The sequence below is a fragment of the Phocoena phocoena genome, chromosome 14 (genome assembly GCF_963924675.1).
Source record: "Phocoena phocoena chromosome 14, mPhoPho1.1, whole genome shotgun sequence".
Lineage (NCBI taxonomy): Eukaryota > Metazoa > Chordata > Mammalia > Artiodactyla > Phocoenidae > Phocoena > Phocoena phocoena.
In genome coordinates, this window is record NC_089232.1 from 8,196,444 (window position 1) to 8,220,747 (window position 24,304).

At 44.4% G+C, this 24,304-nt stretch overlaps 1 protein-coding gene across 1 annotated transcript in view; it reads right to left on the reverse strand.

The window, feature by feature from the left end:
- Positions 1 to 13,642, reverse strand: part of CNGA3 (cyclic nucleotide gated channel subunit alpha 3) — a 45,990-nt gene extending 32,348 nt beyond the window's left edge. The window contains exon 1 of the mRNA XM_065891047.1: positions 13,423 to 13,642. The gene's annotated coding sequence lies outside the window, so the exon portion shown is untranslated. The remainder of the gene's footprint in view (positions 1 to 13,422) is intronic.
- Positions 13,643 to 24,304: the final 10,662 nt, after the last annotated feature.

Below are 24,304 nucleotides of genomic sequence, written 5' to 3' on the forward strand. Positions count from 1 at the left end.
ACCCCCAAATTCTCTGTGGACGGGCTCTAGAGGCTGCCTGGGCCTCTTCCCAGGTCTGTCTTCCCGAGAACGGTGTTGATGTGCTGCCCCTAGACCTACAGGTGGTGCAGGAGGAGCTATGTGTGAGGGTGAGGTGAATGGAGCTTGGAGGTGTGGGCAGATTGTCCACGCATGTGTGTGAAAGGCCCCCTGTGGCTTGGGGTGGACTCAAGGCTGGGAATAGAAGGGGGCAGGCCATGGATGGGGGACCAGAGATCAAATGTCCCCATGCCACTATGTTCCAAGGCCATTCTGACACACGTGCAAACCCGAAGTGCTAGAGAGTTAACTCCCCTTGGGCAACCCTTGACTAACAGAACCTGGAACCATGGGTAAATACTCCCCTTTTCTGTCCCCTCAGGAAGATAATTCAGACATATATTCTACATGGCTCTTTGGAGAAGCCCTAGAAGGATCAAACGACTTGCCCAGAGTGGTGATTAGTTTGATAATGTACACTTGGGGTAGTTTCCCCTGCCTCCCTTGTTTTCTCTTCCAAGACCCCTACTTCTCTTCCTTGGAACCACTCCCCAAAAAAGTTGCCTGCCAGCATGCCGTTACCCAAAAAATTCTTTTTTTTTTTTTTTTTTAATGGTGGGAGGAGGGGATTACCTCAGCTAAGAGAATGCTTTTTAGTTATTTAGACATGGTAAGTGGGCCGTGCGCACTCCTGACCCAGGTCCCTCAAGGGTTAGAAGTAACCTAATTTCCTTCTTAATTCCGTGTTCTTTATCCAGGAGAATGAGGTTGGGTAGGACAGGGCAAAATGTACATCATTAAAGGAAAATGTTAGTTTAAGATAAATCATTAAGATCTTTTTTCCCCTAATTGTTTCATAAATGTCATAAGGGTTGTCTTAAAAAATTACTTAAAAGAATCAGGACACAAACAAAGTCTATATATTCTGATTGGTTGATGTATCTCACTGGTATTTTTAAATCTAAAGTTTCTATGCGTTTCTCTTCTTTCTCTTTACGGAAGAAACGTAATTGTTTGTACTGCAGAATTTCCCACAATATGGATTTTTGCCAATTCCAACTCTACGATGTTTCCCGTAAATTAGAAGTTGTACTCAGGGCTTGTTCAAATTTGGGTTCCATATTTTCTTGGGTGATTTTAGCAGCCATTGGTGATCACTGACTGGATCTATTGATTTATTAGGAGTTGCAAATTGGTGATATTCTAGCATTCCATCTTCATCAGTTAGCTGAAATATTCTTAAAAAAGAAAATCTGACTTATTATTTGGCTGCTCAGTGGTATGGTTCATACAGGAAAGGCAGAACAAACACTTAATTCTTTCCCTTTATCTACTAGCTTGTAAGCCATGACATCCTAAGTGATTCCCCAACCGCCAGGGTGTCTTCACATCTCCCGGCCCCATAAACTCTAGGAGAACTCACAAATGAGATGATGAAAGTACAACACATGATCCTGAGGCTCTGTTGAAAATGGAAACTGCCATCCCGCCAGGGCCCCCCGAGTGTGAGGCACCTGCATACCCATTGCTCATTCATCCTCAGGAACCCCAAGAGGTAGTAGCGAGGCTGATTCTGCAGGTACGGAAATGCGGGCTAGGGTCAGTCTGACCCTGCAGTCTGTGTTGTGGTTTGTTTTGCTTTGTTTATCATGCCCGCTGCAGGAGATGAGAAGTGCACAAATATAATTTTAATTTTCAAGCACGTGAAGAAGATCCTGCCAAGTACCAGGGTGACCTTGAAGTGGATCCCAGGCCTGAGCCGTTTGTGAGCATCTCCCAAACGCATGTGCGTTTTCCAGGGCTTGACTGGGAACTAAGGACACACCATTCCAGACAATTCCCATTTGCTTTACAACATCACTAAACCCAACACATTTTCTTCCCACCGACACACTTATTGACTCCATCAGCGTCCTAGGCATTGCACCTGGCCCTGAGGATTACGATGAAGAAGACAGGTCCCTGTCTCTGAAAGCGCAAAATTGCCTGGGAAAACAGGTATGTAAACAGCGGGGGGAGGAAAGAGAGGTGCTGAAATAGAGACAGAGGCATGATGGGGAACAATGTGGATGGGGGGTACTAATTCTGCCTTAGGGACCACTGAGGTCTGAGAAGGCTCCTCACGGGAGGAGCAATCACAATAATTATTTAACATTATTCGACATGTACTATGTGTTAGCCATTGTGCTGTGCACCTTTAAGGATCTGACTGTCTTTTGTGCACATCTTTAACTCTCTCCACTGTTCTCGGCTGGGACACCTAAGTAGGTAGGAATCTAACAAAGCTCGCCTGCATTCCAGATATATTTTTTTCACTCCTTTATTAACTCCAAAAGCCTTGAAGGCAAGAATTGTTTCCTTTTACTTAGAATATGTTATCCTCCAAAATACTCAGCATATACACATGGTAGGTAATAAAAAGTAGGTGGCATAAATGGAGGAGGACCAGGTGAGTAACGGTAATGGTGGCCCTGATAATTACAACAGTACATTTACTAGCATTTACTCTTCGCCTGGTCCTGTTCTGATAACTTCAGGGTGTATCAACTCACTTGATCCTCACAGCACTCCTGTGAATGAGTCACGCTGAACACTTCTATCCTATTTAAGAATGGATGGGAATTTATGAGGGAGAGAGCAAGTGAGCAACAAGGGAGGTCAAAACATGGGAAACCCTTTCTTCTAAATTGAAGTGTGCTTCTGAAAAAAAACCTTGGTCCCCACTTATGATGACTAACTTTTCATACTAAAAAAATATTGTCCATGTTCTGTCCTCTTTTTTATTATGGCTTAGACATGAAAACCAGTCCTGGTTCAATTTGTGTCATTTGAAACATTGTCATTTTTCAAACCCTGAATGTATCTCATCAATAGAGAGGTGCCTGCAGCCCAACATGCATGCCCGTCTAACCCACTGGAGGTCTTTGTGAATTATCATTGTCCTGCGTGATGACTCCTATTCAGCCGGGGACTGGCAGGTCCAATTAGTGAGGCGCCAAGTCTAGACACAGAGCCACGCCAAATAAATGGGAACCCCAATCAGAGGGGAGCCCCCCAGTCTTGCTGGATGTGCACTCTTGGCCCAGGTCTCTGTCTTCTCCAATGAAGATCGACCACTTTTACCACCTGGGGTCTTTGCTCTTCTCAGAAGTAACCTCTCTCTGGGCTTCATCCATTTCAATCCTCCACAACTCAACTTTCTCATCATTGTTCTAGGCAAAAGCACTCAGCCAATTCTCAGTAAGTATGAGGTTGGACAGGCTCACTGTGTCAAATTAAACTCCAAAGATAAATCAATAACTCCCACAAGGTCTGCATGCCTTGGAACTTTTGTCTAAAGCACACTTCTAATTGCCTTTCCCTTCTTTCCTATTCCATCTGAGAACTTCAGGGTAGAAGGGAAAACGTCCAATGCTGAGGCACTGAATCACTCTGAGACCTGCGAACCAGCCAGAGAACAAACACAAGGACCAGAACAGACGTCACTACACTAACCCAATGACGAGGGCTGTGTGTTTTCAAGCAGTCCCTTGAGTAATATCTTTTGTTTGAGACAAATGACTTTGGAAAGACAATATAGGTAGTCAAGGGCACTCAACTGAGAGAAAGGAGAGCTGGGGTCTCTTCTCAGCTCAGCCTCCAATTTGGGCGAGTGACCCAGCACTTTAGTTTCTTCATCTACTGATGGACATAGACTTATTGCAGATGAAATCTTTCATAGGAACCCAATGCATAAAACATTCACTTGTAGTATTTTATTTAAACGTATTTTGTAATTTTATAAAGACAATCAGTGGGACATAAGTTAATTTTGACCATGATATCCAATATAGTAAAGTTTGGTATGGAATACAGGTCAATCAATGCTATCTTTATTTATTTGGGATTTTAAAATACTTAAATATACATTTTTTAAAAAACCCTTAAAATGCATACAGAATACCTTAGGGGACTCTGTGGAACAGAGTTGAAAACCAAGGCCAAGTTGATTATTAAAGGTCCTTCTGTTTCAGAAGTTCCATGATGGGACAAAACTCTACAGTGCAAATACTGTACCCAAGGGTCCTCTCATATTTTCTGTGAGTGTGATCCTATGTGGAGAAAATAAAAATATTCCAGAGCTTCGAAAACAAAAAGGGGAAAAAACTATATAATGTTAATATTCTCTGGACATGGCACAATATAAGTATAAACAACTTGAATATCAGAACTTAACGTGAGAGGGCATTTTGAAAACTATATTAATATGCAAAGATCCTCAACAAAATACTAGTGAACCAAATCTAGCAACACGTAGGAAGGATTTTACACCATGACCAAGTGATATTTATCCTAGGAATGCAAAGTTGATTTATCATTCAAAGTCAATCAGCATAATACACCATATTAGTAGAATAAAGGGTAAAAACCATGTGATCATCTCAACAGACACAAGAAAAGCATCTGACAAAATCCAACATATTTTCAAGTTAAAAACTATCAATAAACTAGGACTAGAAGGAAACGTCCTCAACCTGATTAAGGGCATCTATGACAAAGCCATAGCTAACGACATAATGGTGAAAGACTGAATGCTTTCCCCCTAAGATCAGGAATAAGACAAAGACATCCATTCTCATCACCTCTCTGCAACATGGGATGGCTCGCCAGGGCCATTAGGCAAGAAAAATAAATAAAGGCATCAGAGGCAGAGATAGTAAAACTATCTCAATTTGCAGATGACATGATCTGATATATAGAAAATCACAAGGAATCCACTAAAAAACTATTAGAATTAATTGAGTTTAGTAGTATTGCAGGATACACGATCAGCATAGAAAAATCAGCTGTATTTCTATACACTAGCAATAGATAATAAGATGAAATTAAGAAAACAGTCCCATTTCTAGTAGCAGTAAAAAGAATAAAATACTTAGGCATAAATTCAATCAAGGAAATGAAAGGTTTGTACGCTGAAAACTATAAAAATTGTTGAAAGAAATTAAAAACACATAAATCAGTGGAAAGATTATCTCCTGCTCACAGATTAGAAAAATTAATAGTTAAGATGGCAATACTTCCCCAATTGATCTACAGATTCAATACAATCCTTATCAAATCCCTTCTGGAATTTTTGCAGGAATTGTCAGGCTGATTCTAAAATTTACATGGAAATTCAAGGGACCCAGAGTAGCCAAAACAAACTTGAAATCCTGATAAAGAAGAACAAAGTTGGAGGACTCACACTTTCTGATTTCAAAACCTATTACAAAGCTACAGTAATCAAGACAGAGTGGTACTTGTGTAAGGATAGATATATAGGTCAATGGAATAGAATTGAGAGTACAAAAAATAAACTCATACACCTACGGCCAACTGATTTTCAACAAGGGTGCCAAGATAACTCAATGGGGGAAAGAATAAACAGTCTTTTCAACAAATGTTGCTGGGAAAACTGGATATTCACATGTAAAAGAATATATACCATACATGAAAATTAACTCAAAATAGATCATAGACTTAAATGTAAGGGTTAAAACGATAAAATTCCTAGAAGAAAACATAGGAGTAAATCTTCACAACCTTGGATTAAGCAATGGTTTCTTATATATTACACCAAAAGTATAAGTGACTAAAATAAAAATCAGACTGCACTTCATTAAAACACACACACACACAAAAAAACCTTTGTGCTTCAAATGATACCACCAAGAAAGTAAAAAGGCAACCCACAGAATGGAAAAAATATTTTAAAATCATATATTGGTAAGAGACTTGTACCCAGAATATATAAAGAACTACTAAAACTCAATAATAAAAAGACAAATAACCCAATTAAATAATGGGCAAAGGAGCTGAACAGACATTTCTCTGAAGGAAATTACAAATGTTCAACAAGCACATGAAGAAATGCTTAACACATTTAGTTACGGAGAAATGTCAGTCAAAATCATGATGAGATAACCACTCCACACTGCCTACGATGGCTATAATTAAAAAAACAGACAATTACAAGGGTTGGTAAGGATGTGAAGAAGTTGGAATCTTCATACACTGCTCGTGGGAATGTAAATGATGCAGCCACTTTGGAAAACAATGGCGCAGTGCCTCAAAATGCTAGAAATAGTCACAACGTGACCCAGGAGTTCCACTCACAGGCATATACCTAATGAAAACATGTCCACACAACTTGTATTTCAATGTTCACAGCAGCATCATTCATAATAGCCCCCAAATGGAAACAACCTAAATGTCCATCAGCTGATAACTGGATAAACAAAATGTGGTATATCTATATAATGAAATGTTATTCAGGTGGAATTTATTTGGCAATTAAAAAGGATAAAATACTGATACCTGCTACGACATGGATGAACCTGGAAAACATTATGCTAAGTAAACAAGCCAGACACAAAAGGCCACACATTGTATAATTCCGTTTATATGAAATGTCCAGAATAGGCAACTCCACAGAGATAGAAAATAGATTAGTGACTGCCACGGCCAAGGATGGGGAGGGGAGTCAGAAAAGAAAATGTCTGATAAGCGGTTCAGGGTTTCTTTTGGGAGTGTCGAAAAGTGTTGGGCTGCACCCCGCAGGCCCACAAGGCCTGCGCTTGCCCAGCTTTAAGACCGAACAAAGAGCCTGGAGTCAGCAACAGAGACATCAACGGTTTAATGGATGGGGGGACCTTACACGTCTGAAGCAAGGTCCTGGAGTGACACCCCACTGTGTGTGGCTCAGGGCAGACAGGACCTGGTGGCAGTCTTCGCCCCCAAAAGGAAGGGGGGATTACCATTTATTGGAGAATTGACGGCAGGTGGGCTCATTAGTTACCAGGGAAACCAGCAGAGGGGCACGCCCCTCGCCACCCCTTCCATAAGAATAATCACTAGCTGGGGGCTGGGGCAAGTAGTAGGAAGGTCAGTCAGGTGTGTAAGATACAGGTGAAGCAGGCATTTGTTGGGCTGGGGGCTGAACAGAGGGCAAGAGAACAGCAATCTCGAGTGACCTGGCCCTACAAAAGTTTAAACATTATATCGAGTTAATGGTTGCACAGCTGTGAATATACTAAAAAATAACTGAAATATATACTTTAGAAGACTTTCATCACATGTGAGTTATACCTAAAAAAGAAGTAGTGTTAAATCTAAAATCAAAACACTTTTCAAATGCAAAACTCACAATGTCTGCTACAAGAAACTCACGAAACATAAATATACTAAAGGAGAGAAATGTCAAAATATCCTATTAATAAAAATACTGATAATGATCACATTTTTGAGAGTTTACATGATGCTAGGTACTTCTCCCCATGTAACAACTCATTTAATTTTCACAATAACCCTATGAAGTAAGTACAACTATTATCCCTATTTTATAGATGAGCAAACCAAGGTACACAGTTCACACAGCCAGGACTGTAGCAGGCAAACTAACTGTAAAGCCTGAAAGCTTAATCCACTGCCTCTCAAGAAACGAGGCCAATTTCTGGGACCAGTAAGTATCAACATTTCCTCCATCTGCCCAAGGAATGTCCAAAAGGGTAGCTCAGGTCTTAGACCATGAGGATGTGTCCAGTTGTGCTTGGAGCTGAGCTTCCCGGTTGACGAAGGGGAATAACACAAGCAAAGGGAAGCTTGCATACACCAGCTGTAGATTTTCAATTCTTGCCTGAGAAGAAAAGCTAACATTGTTCCTCCAGACAGGAAGAGATTCTGGGTAAAAGAGAGCCCACTGAAATTGTAACAAGGTTATCAATTATGTAACTCAACCACCAGACAGGGGCTTGCCTCATGCCTAGAAAGTGTCTTGGTCTTCTGTAGAGATGACTCAGAACTAATGGGACTCTGGTTTCCTGAGCTTTACGTGCACTCAGTTTCTAAATGACTATTTTGCAATAGGATTCAGCTGCTCAGGTTGAGATTCCAAGAGGATGAAAGTGCTTTCTAGATGTATCTAGGGCCGGAGAACCTGTACCTCTGTAGCCAGCCCTATAGATGCTCTGCCCAGAATTCCATCTTTTCCTCCCACCTCCCAACACACACACACAGACACACACAGACACACATACATACACACACACACACACACACACACACACACACACACACACACACACAGAGTCATCAAGCCAGGCAAAGGACCTCCCTTCCTTCCCCAAGGACTGTTTCCCCAAGGCTAGCTGCAGACACAGGAGGTAAAGCGTGTTTTTTCCCTTAATTAACTTTTGGGATATGATATAAAGGTAATGCATTGTCATTATAGGAAATTATAAGATGGTCATGTCCAACTTTGAGCACTTGCCATGCCAGGCACTGAACTAAGAAATTCACACCAATCGCTTCATTTCTTCTCCCAACAACTCAATGAGGCAGATGTTATAACTACTACCACCAACTTACACGTGAAGAAACTGAGACTTGGAATGGTTAACAACTTATTCAAAGTCACCCGGTGGCAGAACTGAGGAACAAAAGCCTGTTTTGTTTTTTAAATCCCTACACTGCATTATTATAGTACAAGACGGAATGTGTGAAGTTCCTCAAAAAGGGGATCAGATGAGGTCCAAGGTGTGGGCCATGTGAGGGAGGATACAGTATATCCAGGAAGTTTTTGTTGGTACAAAACTAAATGTCCTGAATGGCACCGTCCCAACTGCTCCCAAATATGCCCTTCCTCCCCTGAGTCTTATTCTGGTTAATGCCCCATGAACGACACCTGGAGCCAACTAATCACCCAGCTAAGCCTTGCATAAGCTTCCACTCCTCCCTCTCCCTCACTTCCCCAGATCCACCATCACCAAGTCCTTCAGTTACACCACCCAACTGTCTGTCCCCTCTGTTGCCTTCCACTCATCCATTCACTAAGTCAGAAATGCATTGAGCCCTAACCATATGCCAGGGCTTGAACAAGCCAGAGACAGCTCTTGACCTCCTTGAGTTCTGTTCCCACCTCTGTCCAGGCCCTGTTCCCCCTCCCCAGGACTGCTGAAACAATTCTTTTTGCGCATCTCCCATCTTTAGTTTCACCTCTGCAACTCATCCAAGGCCTGGCACTCAGGAGGTGCTCAGTGAGTGTGGAATGAAAGAATGAATGAATCTTCTACACTAACATCGGGGTCTTTCTACACGATAGTTCTAACCATGTCACTCAGAAACTTTCAGAGGTTGCCTATTTTCTCCAGCATGCAGTCTTAGCCTAACATTCAAGATTTTTTTGTAACCTGGATCATATTAGCCTAAAAGGGATGCTCCATTTAAATGAAATTACTCATCCTTCCCTTAACAGTGGCATGAATTTTCTCATCCCACCTGGTGGCAGAGACTGCTCACCAAAGCCCACCCTAGTACTGGCTGTATTTCTCAGTCCCCCTTCCAGGCCAGCTGAGGGCTGGGTGGCAGGATTTGGCCAGCAGAGTCCCCACCATGATGCAGGGCCCCCCAGTGCCTCGGAACCTCAGACATCGCATAGGCCATGGGCTAAGCCACTGAGACGTTCTGGGTCTGTTACCGAACGCAAGTCCGTGTGCCTGATGCACAGTGAGTCCCAACAATACCAAAATGTCGGAGTTTGCAGCAGAGGAAGGTTTACTGCAGGGCCACGCAAGGAGACGGGTGGCTCATGCCTTAAAAACCCTGAACTCCCTGAAAGCTTTCAGCAAAGCCCTTTTGCAGGAAAGGTGAGGGAGGGGCGTGGTTAGTTGTTGCTAACTTCTTGGTGTCTGATCCTTCGTTCTTGAGGTCGGGTCTCGGTCAGGTCATGATGTTCCCCTAAATCTCCACCAAAACAAACGTCTTTCTCTATTCTGACAAGAAAGGACAAGGGCCCAAGGCTCAACTTCCGCCCTCCGAGGTCCAGGTCCTGCCTAAGAGGAGCCTGTGCAGGTCGCTCACCCTGCCCGGGAGTGTTCATCCGGCGCCCAGTCTGGGTCCTCCCGCCAATGCCCAGGCTCCGCTGAGGAGGCAGATCTCAGCTGGTGGCGCCCTCGGGGCCAGGTCCCCAGACCCCGCCCAGCCTTCATCCCTGAGGGAGCCAGGCACGCCGCACCCAGTCGGCCCTCAGGCTTTTCATTGAAGCTGGAGAGAATCATTCGCAGAGCATCAACAGGAGCACACGGGGTAGCAAATACCAAGCAGGTGAATGCCCAGCTCACCACAAGTGCCCTGCTTTGAGAACAGCCCCACGACAGAGGTGGACCTGCAGTCACGACGTGCAATGCCCTTGCAATTTAACCCTGACCTCTGGCCACCTCCTAGGGGTGGACAACTGATCTAAGCTGGACCAAGTTTAGAAACTTGAACGGACAGACTGAAGCTGGTTGAAGCTGTTACCTTCATGGCTGTGTCCATATACTCCCATTGCCGAGGCCTCCAGGGACTGCAACCCATGGAGACGGCCGCCGCCATGAAGTCGCGGAGGCGGGGATGGGGGAGGGGTTCGCTGCTGCCTCAAGGCCTGGGCCCGGCCAGTGGGTGGCAGTGAAGAGGACTCTGGAGCTCTGGGGGACACAGCCCTCAGCCTGTCCCCGGGCCCCCCCCCGCCCGCCCCAGCTCACCCTCAGGCTCGGAGATCAGAGGTCCTGGAGGGCCCAGGAGAAAAGGCCAAGGTCCGCTTCTCGCCGCACTTTCTGCTACGAGGAACACCACAGCTGTGCTCCTCGGGGCAGCCAGACCTCCAACCGCCTGGAGCGCTCCGGCTCTCGTGCACTTAGGGTCTCGCGTGCTCAGGGTCTCGCGATAACTGTCGTGCGCTAAGGGCTGCGCGCGGCTCTGCCCCTATTACGAGTCTATGTGTTTCCACGGCAGGATCTATCCTCTCCTGAACAAACGCACATCTTGGCTCCTGCTAGTCCCTCTGCCTAGAGAGACGTTTTCCCTCTTGCTCAGCAGTTGAAATTCCTTAGTTTCAACTCCATTATGGCCTCCCCTGGGGGGGGGTCTGTCACTCCCACTTCTCTCTACTCGGGGACACTGTTATCACCCCTATTGCAGCCCAGAGCAGAGGCCATCTCTACACCATGATGTCCAGAGGCCAGGGACTGTGTTTGTTTAATTAATTTTGTCTCCCGCAGGGCTTAGTCTTGTCATTTGTACTCAGGAGTAGACAGTGTGCCGCTGACATGAATTAGGTCAGAGGGAAAACCATTTACCCCAGCCTCATTGTAGCAGTCGGGGGATGGAGGTAAAAGCTTGACCCATCCCAACCTGGAGGCCGCAGTGATTGGCAGGGATTAAGAGAGGGTTTCAGGTGAACAGGCGGCTAGACAGTGTGGGTTGGGAGGGAAGAGGGGACCACAGCACCTGATCATTGCCATCCCTCCCTCACAACCACAGGAAACCCGCAGCCTGTACAAGATCTGGGTCGGGGGGGGGGGGTAGCTACTGAAGAGCCTCTGTGGCTTCCAACTGTTTACCTCCTGGGTACCATGGCGACGGGAAATTGGTCGCCATGGCAACCCCATTATTAACCAGCCGCAGCAATCGCGGGCAGATAGTGAATGACTACCGAAAAGGCAGAAACACAGGCGCATCAAAGGCAAGAGGCACACGCAGTCCCGGCCAAAGTCCCAGATAAAGTGACTGAGATCGTGTGGGGACCAGTCACCCGGAGAGCAGCCAGTCACCCTCTCCTGGCATCCCACGCCCGACGAGGGCCCCGTTTATGACAGAACAAAGGCTGAGAAGGAAAAGTGCGTGCGCTCGGGCGTTCTTGCGAAGGGAAGTTCGCGTCTTTCCTGCCACACCCGCTCCCCGCCAAGGGAGTCCCGCTAGCTCAGTGAAATGCTAACTCGCTTCCCTGACCTAGCGGAATTGTCAAGAATCCGGGACTTTGGCGTACAAGGACCTAGCTCAGGGAGTGGCCGTGACAGGGGTCACCTCCCTCCTCCCGGCCCGGCTTTCCATCGCCCCCTCCAGTGATTTCTCATTCAGGGAGTATGTCACCCCATGCCTAGACAACGACGTCGTTGCCCGTTTTAATGAATGAAAGTGTGTGTGTGCGTGTGTGTGCGAGGGAGGGGCTGGTGGACAGGTCCATAGAGACAGGGGTCTGGACTGAACACTCCGGGGTAGAGCCCGAACCCAGGTAGCCAGTCACTGCCCCAGGGTGTGAGGTACCAGGGAAGGCGCCGGCCCCAGCTTCGCCCCTCCAGAACATTTGGTGAGGAGCGCCCACCGTGGGGCCGTCTGGTTTCCGGGAGAGGGGTTGCGCCGGCGGAACAGCTGACAGGGAGAGCGCTGAGCGAGCGAATTGCGTGTCCCCGGCACCGCGTCCACCGCCACGGGGTCCCAGCCACGGGCTCCAGGTCCCCTCTGCTCTTGCCCCACTGACCCTCGGCCACATGCCGTGTCTAACTAGAGATACCCACTTCAGAATGACAAATTTTAGTCTCAACAACAGCATAAAGTAGGGCAGCTGTGAACTGGGGAATCACACGGAGAGAAAAATGAATCGGCACTTCCTCCAGTCATCCAGTCCTTGCCCAGGGTTGCCGGGGAGCGAGGGGCTGCTGGCCGCGCCCCCCTCGGGGCGTCGGGGGCGGGGGTGAGGGCTGAGCTGGGGAGAAAAGCCGGAGGACGAGGACAGAGGGCCCGTGTGATTATCCGGTTAGGGGTTTGCAAAGGATCGGAGGCCCACCCCACCCCGCCCCTTCTCCTCGCCCCTGAGCGCTAAGTCCCTAAGGCCAGAGCAGCCAAGATCGCGGATTATGATTTTGTCGTTAAAAAAAAAAAAAAGAGTGACTGCTCACTCCCCCAAAGTATTTTCATTCTTTGCCTCCTCCGCAGCCCACCTGTCTCTTTGCATCCTCACGGCTGAGCAGGGCCCAGCGGAGGCAGTCCCCCGACCCCGGCGGGGGTCCCCTTGGCTCCTGCCCCCTCCAAGCCATGGACACAACTTCCCCCCGCGCCGCGCGTACTCGGGGAGACTCTGCTCGGGAGCCGGATCTGGAGCCCGGGGAACGAGGCGGCGCGGCCTCCGGGTACAGGGTCTCTTGGGGAGGTGTCTCGGGGGTGGTGTCCATCCTTTTGCTGAAGGAGCCCAGCTTCTTCTGCCTCCTGCCCTGACGGCTCAGCCCGACTTGGCCCAGCGCGTCTGCGGGACGTGAGTAGAAAGGGGTGCGATAGACTTAGGAGGCGCAGGGGACGCCTTCTAGTCCTTTGATCCCTGCTGGAGGGAGTTGTGTGTGTGCCGCGGGTGGGAGCAGATGCCAGAGCTGGCTCTTGCTTCTGCTCCTTCCTTTCCTGCCGAGATGTGGCCCGTTTCAGCACCGGGGGGTGAGGACAGCGCCGCGCCCGCCCTAGGGCTCCGCCACCCCACTGCCCTGGGCGTACTTTAATCCACACGGTGACTGGGGTCTGCGTCCCCCGCGCACCTCCCAGCGCCCCAAGAACAACCAGCTCAAGGGCCCCTAAAATCCTTACCCCACTTCAAAGTTTGAGCTCTCCGCGGCGCGCCTGTGTCTGGCAGAGCGTCTCCTCCCCGCTCTGGGCCGCAGCTCCGGCCTCACTCCCTCCCACACTCTCGGGCCCCAGGACCCTCCTCTTCAGGTGGCGTAAGGAGCCGGTTGCCCGCCTCTCTCCGCGAAAGTCAGGTGAGCTCTGGAGCCTCAAAGGCGGTCCCCGAAGAGGCAGAAGCCACTCGTTCGCATCACCATGGCCTCCAAGGGAAGAGGGGCGAGCCAGGAGCAAGAAAGCAGAAAAGTCTGTCTGTCAAATACGGACCCTCCCCTAACCGCGAACGGCCTCCCTGGACTCCTTCCTGGGATGTTTTACCAGTAGTGTAATCCATGCGGCATGAGGACACAGCAGAGATCTGGGAGTTTGAAGTTTAAAGGTGGGAATATATATCCCCTTAAACTCATTTACAATCTTAGGGGGAGGGTTTTAGAAACAAATGTCTCTTAGGGATATTGTGTATTCTCCTTGCAGAATGTTGGTTTCCTTCTATCACACCAGACAACACAGATTCCCCGAATCAAAAATTAAAACCCACCAATCCAGTTGTTATTCATTGCCCTCTGTGGAAGAGTTTATGAGTTTCTTAAAGTCTTTTCAAAGAAAATAACTTTAACAAAACCTCCACATTTCTCCAAACTCACTTTCTCCACAGAAGTCATTTATTTAAGGACATATTCAGGATGAAGACCTAATCTCACCTCCCTTTCACTTAGGTTCTAGATGGAAGGAACAGGTCCCAGGAGCCTTCTTGTCTGGGACAAGAAGCCTCTGGGTTCTAGGTTCCCATGAGTGACACTCTTATAGTAAGAAACTCCGAAGGAGCAGTTCCCCCAGCAGCCTGAAAACCAGAGGTTTCCCTGAGGGCTTCAAGTATGTGGCATTTCCTGAACATACATATCACACTGTCTATCATTCATGGAGCAAATTGTCTTTAGAAGACAAGTTTTCAAGTTCATGCAACATTTCAAGGGAGAGATGAAGTGTACAGTATTCACTGGAGAAATAAAGAGTTAGAATGGCACGTGTACATGTACACACATTCATCTTAGAGAAGGGAAGTAAAGCCTAGCAAAAATTTCCTTGAAAAGTCAGGCTTAATCAGATTCAAAGGATTCTGGTTATGTGAAAGCAAATGAATGGAAGTGGTGAGTCAACAAAACAAAGCTGAAGCCACAGAAGTTGGAGGAGAGTTCTTGTTTTATCATTTGGGCTCCTGGAAGAAATGTGAAGTGAATTTAACACACGAGAAAACATAATTCATGAGACTATGGCCTCATTAAGACCTTTAGTCTCCTCAATCCAGAGAGTCTCCCACATACATCAGTTACCCTGAGCAATTTTGTTTTCGGCCCTCATTATTGGGAAATGCTGCATTTCCTCTAATCCCTGTAACTTACCATACAAGTTAAAGCTGTTTCCTGTTGCCTTGTCCTCAGGGAAGACAGGAAGCAGGTGGTAATCCTCTGTTGCCCAGAAACATTTCAGAGCTTCTAAAGAATCTTAAATGCTGATTTTGGAGAAAGTAGTAGTTATCATGAGACAATTTTAAGGCATAAGACTAAAAATGAAAAATCCATTTGGACTTTGTTTTTGAAATGCAGACCATTTCTAAGATATGAGGGGGAAAGCAAGACCTTACAAAATTGACTATAAAATGGAGAAGTGCACTGAATCTGATGAAGTAGAGCATCCACTACAGGACAGAGCATGTAATTGCCCTGTAGGAAATAATGTGGGTGGCTAGAGTTATCACTGAAGAACTTTTGGCACCTGAAATATGGAAACAGGTGAACTGAGACGGGAAATGAACAGAAAGAGACCGGAGAAGATATATCTGTGAATTTGCCTGGAAAGGCATCCAGCGGCAAGATCCTGGGCCGCCAGGATGGAAGGTCCAGATAGGGCCAAAGGCACACTGAGTGGGGTTGCCTCTGGGGACCTGTCCTATTGCTTAATAAGCTTCATCTGAGGTACAAGCAGGTGTGTATGGCACAGTGTGGAAGGGTCAGCAATCCTTTATCAAGATGCAGGACACTGTCAGCACCAGGCAATACCAGACAAGTTAGTGGGAGGTCCTAACAGGTCCATGGTATCCAGACACCCAGCAGAGGGGTCTTCAGAAACCCAAAGCCTTGTGCCAGAAGAGGGAGTCCACAGTTTGAAGGGTGCTATGGAGAAGGTATCGCTTCCTCATTCTGGTGGGGCAGGTAAGACTGGGAGTGGGGGAGGACTAGGTGAATCCTAGGTTGTTTCAGCCTCAGCCAGGACTCACTAAAGAAATGAGAAAGGGTCTGTGGGGAAAAGGGTGGCACCCAGCCATCAGGAGCTGAGGAAGGCTGGCCCCAGGGAACCTGGTGAGACCAGTTCTATTCACCTGTGATTTCAGTGCCAGAGAAATGAAAGGATAAATACTCGCCATGCCCAGAAGGATTGAGTCCGAGTATGAGCCTGTATAGGTGTGGCTTAGGGGACTCCCCAGTGATATGTAGTTTTGTTTTAAAGTTTAGAAATGGTGTAATTATGGTCTATATAGTCTTCTGGGATTTATTTTTTCAATCACTATTAAGATTCAGTGATGTTTCTTGTAGCTTTAGGTCTTTCAGTTTTACTCTGTAAATATACAATTTGTTATTTATTCTGGGTGCACATGATGTGCTTTGATTTCATAAACTGGGGAGGGGAACTAAATTTTTGCTATTCTAATTATGGAAAATCTGCCCAGTACAAACAAATTTCAGAGGTCCTGGTGACCTGATAATTATAGGCTAGGGTTGGAAGGCACATAATTTGTGCCCATAGGTGGGCAACAAGGCAGCTACTTCTGCTGAGGGCCATATGGTGTCCATTGTGCTAAAGAACATGCAATCGGATAAGCAGATAAGCCAGACTAGCAGATGAGAAGTAGAAATGCAAACAGATAAGCCCAGTTATCAGTAAGGGGGAGGGTGTGGGCCTACCCTGGCAGATGGTCTAGATCCTTGGTAAATGATAAGGCAATTTGTAGGAATGGCTTTGAGGAAATAACATATTTATGCAGAGGCAGGCAAGGTTCACATGAGAAGCAATGATGAACCCATTTCCCCAGCAAAACTGCCATCAGTGCAAAGTCATCTGGAGAGGAAAGGCCCCGAGGTGGGAAGAAGCAGTTGTTTTTAGATTTTAAGGCTCACTTTGCCTGTTTCCTTCTCAATGATGATGACATGTTTCCCTCACCTACCTGGCAGTTGGAAGAATAGAAGGAAAATTAACTTAAATTAATGAAATGTGAAGAGTTATGAATTCTATCCAAATATCATTAAAAGCCTGAGGAGGACCGTGGTGCTGTAGGGTCTAATCTACCTTGTCCCAGGAGACACCCCATTCAGGCCAGGCTTGCAGGCAGTGGACAGGTAGGGGCTGCCAAAAAGGCCCCCATCTCCTCTCCCTGACCACCAGTGCCTGCAATTCCACCCTCAGAATTTCATCCCTCTATTTCCAAACTTTGATCCCTGTTAAAATGCAGATAGCACCAGGTGATAGAGTGTGGATAAAGAATCAAATAAAAAGTTCTGATAAGACTGAGGAGAGCATGTGATGATGCTAGAGACCACTGAGGGTGGGATGGCGTGGATGCCATGGCAGGGGGGTGGGTGGTATCAGAGGGGTCAAGGGCCCAGGTGACAGATACTGGACACTGAGGGCAAACTTGACCCCCATTACAACCGAAACTGGCCCTGGCCTGGGCACATCACACGAGCTTTCCTCTAAGCCTAAAGCCTTCATTTTCTACCCACAAAAGAGGACAATGACCTCTGCTAATTGTTAGAGCTGGCAAATGTGTACTGGATGCAAGGCTGCTCTAGTGGATGGTAGCGTGAATGTCATCACAGGCGCTCATTAATAGATGTGATGTACCCTGGAGCTCAGTACTACTCAGGACCATATTCTCATCAGGGCCTGGGGTAAACATATGGAGTGTTCCTGGACATTTTAATATAGATAGAATGTATGGCTAACATGCACTCAGGAAATATGGCAAATAAGGGGTGTAAATCGGGATCCAAAATCATCTTGAGCGCTTTCAGCAATGGGCTGAAAATACAGACCAAGAAAAAACTGTAACGGGAACAAGTATAAGGTTCTGCATTAGGGTCCTGAAAACTCAGCCACCCCAGCACAGGAAGAGGAGGCGTGGCTTAGCAGACCTCAGTCAATGTGACGCTAAACCTCAGGATGATGTGTCTCCACAAAACTGGCAAGAAGTTAAGGAGAAATAAAGCTGACTTAATAGAAATAGATCACATAGAAAAGAGGTGAGAACATAGCATTTTATGTTATGTTCTAGATTTTCTTCACATACACATATTCTCTTTCACAGTCATAATAACATGTAAATACAATTTTGTTATTCTGCTTTTAATTATCTTGAGAAATAGCCTATCTTGCTGCATTAGTTTCCAATGCTTTTTAGTCGTGGCCAAATCTTTCATCACTGGCCACAATCATGGTCAAATGAATTATATGATCAAAAGAATGATTTACACAATTATTGAACTTTTTATGTACATTTAAATTATTTCCTATTTTTCAATCCTTTAAATGACTGCCAAAAACACATGCATAGAGCCTTTTCCTATTTTTTGTAATTATTTTAGGTTATATGGTAGAATTATTATTTCCTTAGGTTCCCAGAAGTAGGATTACTCCAGAGATATAAACATCTGAATTCAAGAGAAGTTTTAGCAATTTCTATTGCCATCAAAGATTTGCCAGTTCCACCGTTTTTTTCACCAGCATTCTATTTTATTTTTCACATTTCATGCTAAACTGTACCCCACCATAGTTTTAAGTTGCATTTCAATAAGAGGTAGTAAAATTGAACATTTTCTCATGTCTGTTACTTCTGTTTCCTCTTGGTGAATCATCTGTTCATGTCCAACTTTACATTAAAGGTGATGTTTTTTGGGCTTCCCTGGTGGCTCAGTGGTTGAGAGTCCGCTTGCCGATGCAGGGAACACGGGTTCGTGCCCCTGTCCGGGAAGATCCCACATGCCACGGAGCGGCTGGGCCCATGAGCCATGGCCGCTGAGCCTGAGCGTCTGGAGCCTGTGCTCCGCAACGGGAGAGGCCACAGCAGTGAGAGGCCCACGTACCGCAAAAAAAAAAAAAAAAAAGATGTTTTTCCTTTCAATTTTCATGAGGTTTTGTGCAATACTGGGAGAGATTCTCTCCGGTTTATTTGATGAAAATATTTTCCCCAATTGGTCTGCCTTTTTATTTGAGCTATGATAATATTTATTCTACAGACTTGCAAACATTTCCCACTGAGATTCATTCAATTCGTTGAAGGCCTAGAAGCAAAATTCCACTACACATATGATGTCTACTCTTTTTTTTTTGATGGTTTTACATGTTTTTATTCTTAATATTAACTCTGTAATACAATTGGATTTATTTTGACATAAAGTCTAGAATTTTACTTAAAATTTCTTAAATTTGAGCAATTAATTTAATGTGGGACTCGGGTTCTTCATCTGTTAAAAAAAAAAAAGCACCTAGTTTTCACTTTTATTCCAAGATGCTCTAATAGAATACTAGGTGGGTCAAATACTTGATTGCCCAGCATACCCCGTTCTTCAACCATACTATGTCAGTTATCGAGTCATTACCTTTTAGCTCCCCAGTATTACCTACTCCCCGGTATTACTTTAAGCATTTGTTTTGTACGGGGTACAAGATGTTAAGCTTTCTCAGTAGAGGAAGCAGGAAGGGACTCTTCTGCTTCTGGCGGCTGCACCATCGGTCAACAATGAGGATGTGAGAATGACCAGTGGTGCTTTCCCCCCGCCCCCCATATGCCTAGAACACACAGTCCTTTGATGATGTCTCAGCCTCAGCCCGAGCTGGTGGTCGCCTTCCTGCAGCTCTCTCAGCATGGACACCGAATGCTGCAGCCCATCCTGCCTGCACTGGTGCTGCAACTCCATCTGCTTCCCTATGCCCCACCCCCAGATTTGTCTCCTGGGACTTTTGGTGCCATAACCGTTCTGACACAACACCACAGCTCCAGATCTCCATCTTACACTGGTGCCCCTGATTTCTTTGCACACTGGTGTGGCCACAGCCACTGGTTGTGGCTTCACCCCACCTGCATTCTGTGAGTTGCTTCTTGCTGGCCCAGCAACTGCAGATCAGCTCAGGCCTGTGCAAACCAGTGAACTTCTCTGCCATCTACTGGGCTGCAATTATGCCAGATCCAAAAAAGTCTAAATACTAGCCTTGGCGGTGGGGGGGGGGTCCCATTCCAAGTTTGTCCTTCCTTGGTTACTCCCTTTCAGCCCAGGGTTAATGGTCTTTTTTTTTTTTTTTTCGGTACGCGGGCCTCTCACTGTTGTGGCTTCTCCCGTTGCGGAGCACAGGCTCCGGACGCGCAGGCTCAGCGGCCATGGCTCACGGGCCCAACCGCTCCGCGGTATGTGGGATCTTCCTGGACCGGGGCACGAACCCGTGTCCCCTGCATCGGCAGGTGGACTCTCAACCGCTGTGCCACTAGGGAAGCCCAAACGGTCTTTATATTAACCTTATCCTGTTTAAATTATTGTGTGGTTTCTGTCTCTTGATTAGATCCAAATTGATAAATGTGCCATGAACCAGGGTGTCTTTTATATTTTTCTCTAGAGAAGGGGTCAGAAATGTTTTCTTAAGGGGCTGGATAGTAAATATTCTAGGCTTTCGGGCCAGATGGTCTCTGTCACAAAACTCAACACTCATTCATGTTAAAAAAAAAACAAACCGACAAAAAACGAATAACCAGAAAAAACTCTCAACTCTCAGCAAATTAGGACTAGAAAGGAACTTCCTCAAGTTGATAAAAGTCATCTTAGAACAGCTTACAGTTAACATCATGCTTAATTTGAAGACAGAGATCAGGAACAAGGCAAGAATGTTCTATTTCAGCCATTCTATTCACCTCCGTACTGAAAGTCCTAGCCAGTACAATACAGAAAAAAAAAAAAGAAACAAGTGGCATGAAGATGAGAACATAACTGTCATTACTCAAAGAAAGCATGATTGTGTATGTAGAAAAACCTATTTAATCTATAAAAATATTAGAACTAATAAGTGAATTTAATAAGATTGCAGAATACAAAGTTAATATACAAACTCAATTGTACTTCTATATATTCTAGCAACAAACAACAGAAAATGAAATTTTAAAAATACCATTTACAGTAGCATCATAGGCACAATTACTTAAGAATAAATCTAAGGCTATGTGCAAGACTTGTAAAATGTTGCTAAGAAAAATTAAAGAACACCTAAATAAAGTAAATATATATCATGTCATGGTATATGTTTATGAAATCTCAATCATTTAAAGATTTCCCACAAAATTACTCTATATATTTCATGCGGTCCCAATCAAAACCCCAATAGGCTTCTTTTTATTTAAAGAAATTGGATTCTAAAATTTTATGGAAATGCAAAGGATCTAGATTAGATAAAATCATCTTGAAAAAAAAGAACAAAGTTGTAGGATTTATGCCACTTGATCTCAAGAATGTAAAGCTACAGTAGTTAAAACAGTGTGGTACTGGCCTGAGAACAGGCTAGTGGAACAAAATAGAAACTCCAGTAAAACCCCATGTATATATGGTCAATTGAATTTTGATAAAGGTGCCAAGGCAATTCAGTGGGGAAAGGAAATTCATTTTTAAGAAATGGTGGTGAAACAACTAGGATATGTATGAATACAACCAAATCTCAACTCCTATCTCACTCCACACAGGAAATTTAATTTGAGATGGATCATAGATAGGCCTAAATATAAAAGCTGCAACCAAAATGCATAGAAACAAAAAACCAGAATATTTTCATGATTTGGGGGTAGGCAAAATTTTCTTAGACAGGACCAAAAGTCACTAACCATAAAAAAAAAAAAAAAAAAAATGGGGGTTTTTTGTGTCTCCATACAAATTTTAGGATTTTTTGTTCTACTTCTGTAAAAAATGCCATTGGTAATTTGATAGGCATGCATTGAATCTGTGGATTGCTTTGGGTAGTAGAGTCATTTTCACAATATTGAGACTTCCAATCCAAGAACATGGTATATCTCTCCATCTCTTTGTGTCATCTTTGATTTATTTCATCAGTGTCTTATAGTTTTCTGAGTACAGGTCGTTTGTCTCCTTAGTTAGGTTTATTCCTAGGTATTTTGTTCTTTTTGTTCCAATGGTGAATGGGATTGTTTCCTTAATTTCTCTTTCTGATCTTTCGTTGTTAGTGGATAGGAATGCAAGAGATTTCTGTGCATTAATTTTGTATCCTGCAATGTTACCAAATTCATTGATTAGCTCTAGTAGTTTTCTGGTGGCATCTTTAGGATAATCTATGTACAGTATCATGTCATCTGCAAACAGTGACAATTTTACTTCTTCTTTTCCAATTTGTATTCTTTTTTTTTCTTTTTGTTCTCTGATTGCCATGGCTAGGACTTCCAAAACTATGTTGAATAATAGCAGTGACAGTGGACATCCTTGCCTTGCTCCAGATCTTAGAGGAAATGCTTTCAGTTTTTCACCATTGAGAATGTTTGCTGTGGGTTTGTCATACATGGCCTTTATTATGTTGAGGTAGGTTCCCTCTATGCCCACTTTCTGGAGAGTTTTTCTTACCATAAATGGGTATTGAATTTTGTCAAAAGCTTTTTCTGCATCTATTGAGATGATCATATGGTTTTTATTCTTCAATTTGTTAATATGGTGTATCACACTGATTGATTTCTGTATATTGAAGAATTCTTGCATCCCTGGGATAAATCCTACCTGATCATGGTGTATGATCTTTTTAATGTGTTGTTGGATTCTGTTTGTTAGTATTTTGTTGAGGAATTTTGCATCTATATTCATCAGTGATATTGGTTTGTAATACTCTTTTCTTGTAGCATCTTTGTCTGGTTTTGGTATCAGGGTGATGTTGGCTTCATACAATGAATTTGGGGGTGTTCCTTCCTCTGCAGTTTTTTGGATGAGTTTGAGAAGGATGGGTGTTAGCTCTTCTCTAAATGTTTGATAGAATTCACCTGTGAAGCCATCTGGTCCAAGACTTCTGTTTGTTGAAAGATTTTTAATCACAGTTGCAATTTCATTACTTGTGATTGGTCTGTTCACATTTTCTATTTCTTCCTGGTTCAGTCTTAGAAGGTTATACCTTTCTAAGAATTTGTCCTTTCCTTGCAGGTTGTCCATTTTATTGGCCTAGAATTGCTTGTAGTAGTCTCTTATGATGCTCTGTATTTCTGTGGTGTCCACTGTAACTTCTCCTTTTTCACTTCTAATTTTATTGATTTGAGTCCTCTCCCTCTTTTTCTTGATGAGTCTGGCTAAAGTTTTATCAATTTTGTTCATCTTCTCAAAGAACCATCTTTTAATTTTATTGATCTTTGCTATTGTTTTCTTTCTTTCTATTTCATTTATATCTGCTCTGCTCTTTATGATTTTTTCTTTCTACTAACTTTGGGTTTTGTTCTTCTTTCTCTAGTTCCTTTAGGTGTAAAGTTAGATGGTATATTTGAGATTTTTCTTGTTTCTTGAGGTAGGATTGTATTGCTATAAACTTCCCTCTTAGAATGTTTTTTGCTGCATCCCATAGGTTTTGGATTGTCATTTGTCTCTAGGTATTTCTTTTCTTTTCTTTTTTTTTTTGTGGTACGCGGGCCTCTCACTGTTGTGGCTTCTCCTGTTGCAGAGCACTGGCTCCGGACGTGCAGGCTCAGCGGCCATGGCTCACGGGCTCAGCCGCTCCGCGGCATGTGGGATCTTCCTGGACCAGGGCATGAACCCATGTCCCCTGCATTGGCAGGCAGATTCTCAACCACTGTGCCACCAGGGAAACCCGTCTCCAGGTATTTCTTGATTTCCTCTTTGATTTCTTCAGTGATCTCTTGGTTATTTAGTAATGTAATGTTTAGCCTCCATGTGTTTGTGTTTTTTACCTTTTTTCCCCCTGTAATTTATTTCTAATCTCACAGCGTTGTGGTCAGAAAAGATGTTTGATGTGATTTCAATTTTCTAAAATTTACCGAGACTTGATTTGTGACCCAAGATGTGATCTATCCTGGAGAATGTTCTGTGTGCACTTGAGAAGAAAGTATAATCTGCTGTTTTCGGGGAATGTCCTATAAATATCAATTAAATCTATCTGCTCTATTGCGTCATTTAAAGCTTGTGTTTCCTCATTAATTTTCTGTCTGGATGATCTGTCCAAGTCCCCCACTATTATTGTGTTACTGTCGATTTCCTCTTTTATAGCTGTTAGCATTTTTCTTGTGTATGGAGGTGCTCCTATGTTGGATGCATACATATTTATAATTGTTATATCTTCTTGGATTGATCCCTTGATCATTATGTAGTGTCCTTCTTTGTCTCTTGTAACATTCTTTATTTTAAAGTCTATTTTATGTGATATGAGTATTGGTACTCCAGCTTTCTTTTGACTTCCATTTGCATGGAACATCTTTTTCCATCTCCTCACTTTCAGTCTGTATGTGTCCCTAGGTCTGAAGTGGCTCTCTTGTAGACAGCATATATACAGGTCTTGTTTTTGTATCCATTCAGCGAGCCTGTGTTTGTTTGGAGCATTTAATCCTTTCACATTTAAGGTAATTATCAATATGTATATCCTACTACCATTTTCTTAATTGTTTTGGGTTTGCTTTTGTAGGTCCTTGTCTTCTCTTGTGTTTCCCACTTAGAGAAGTTCCTTTAGCATTTGTTGTAGAGCTGGTTTGGTGGTGCTGAATTCTCTTAGCTTTTGCTTGTCTATAAAGCTTTTGATTTCTCCATCGAATCTGAATTATATCCTTGCT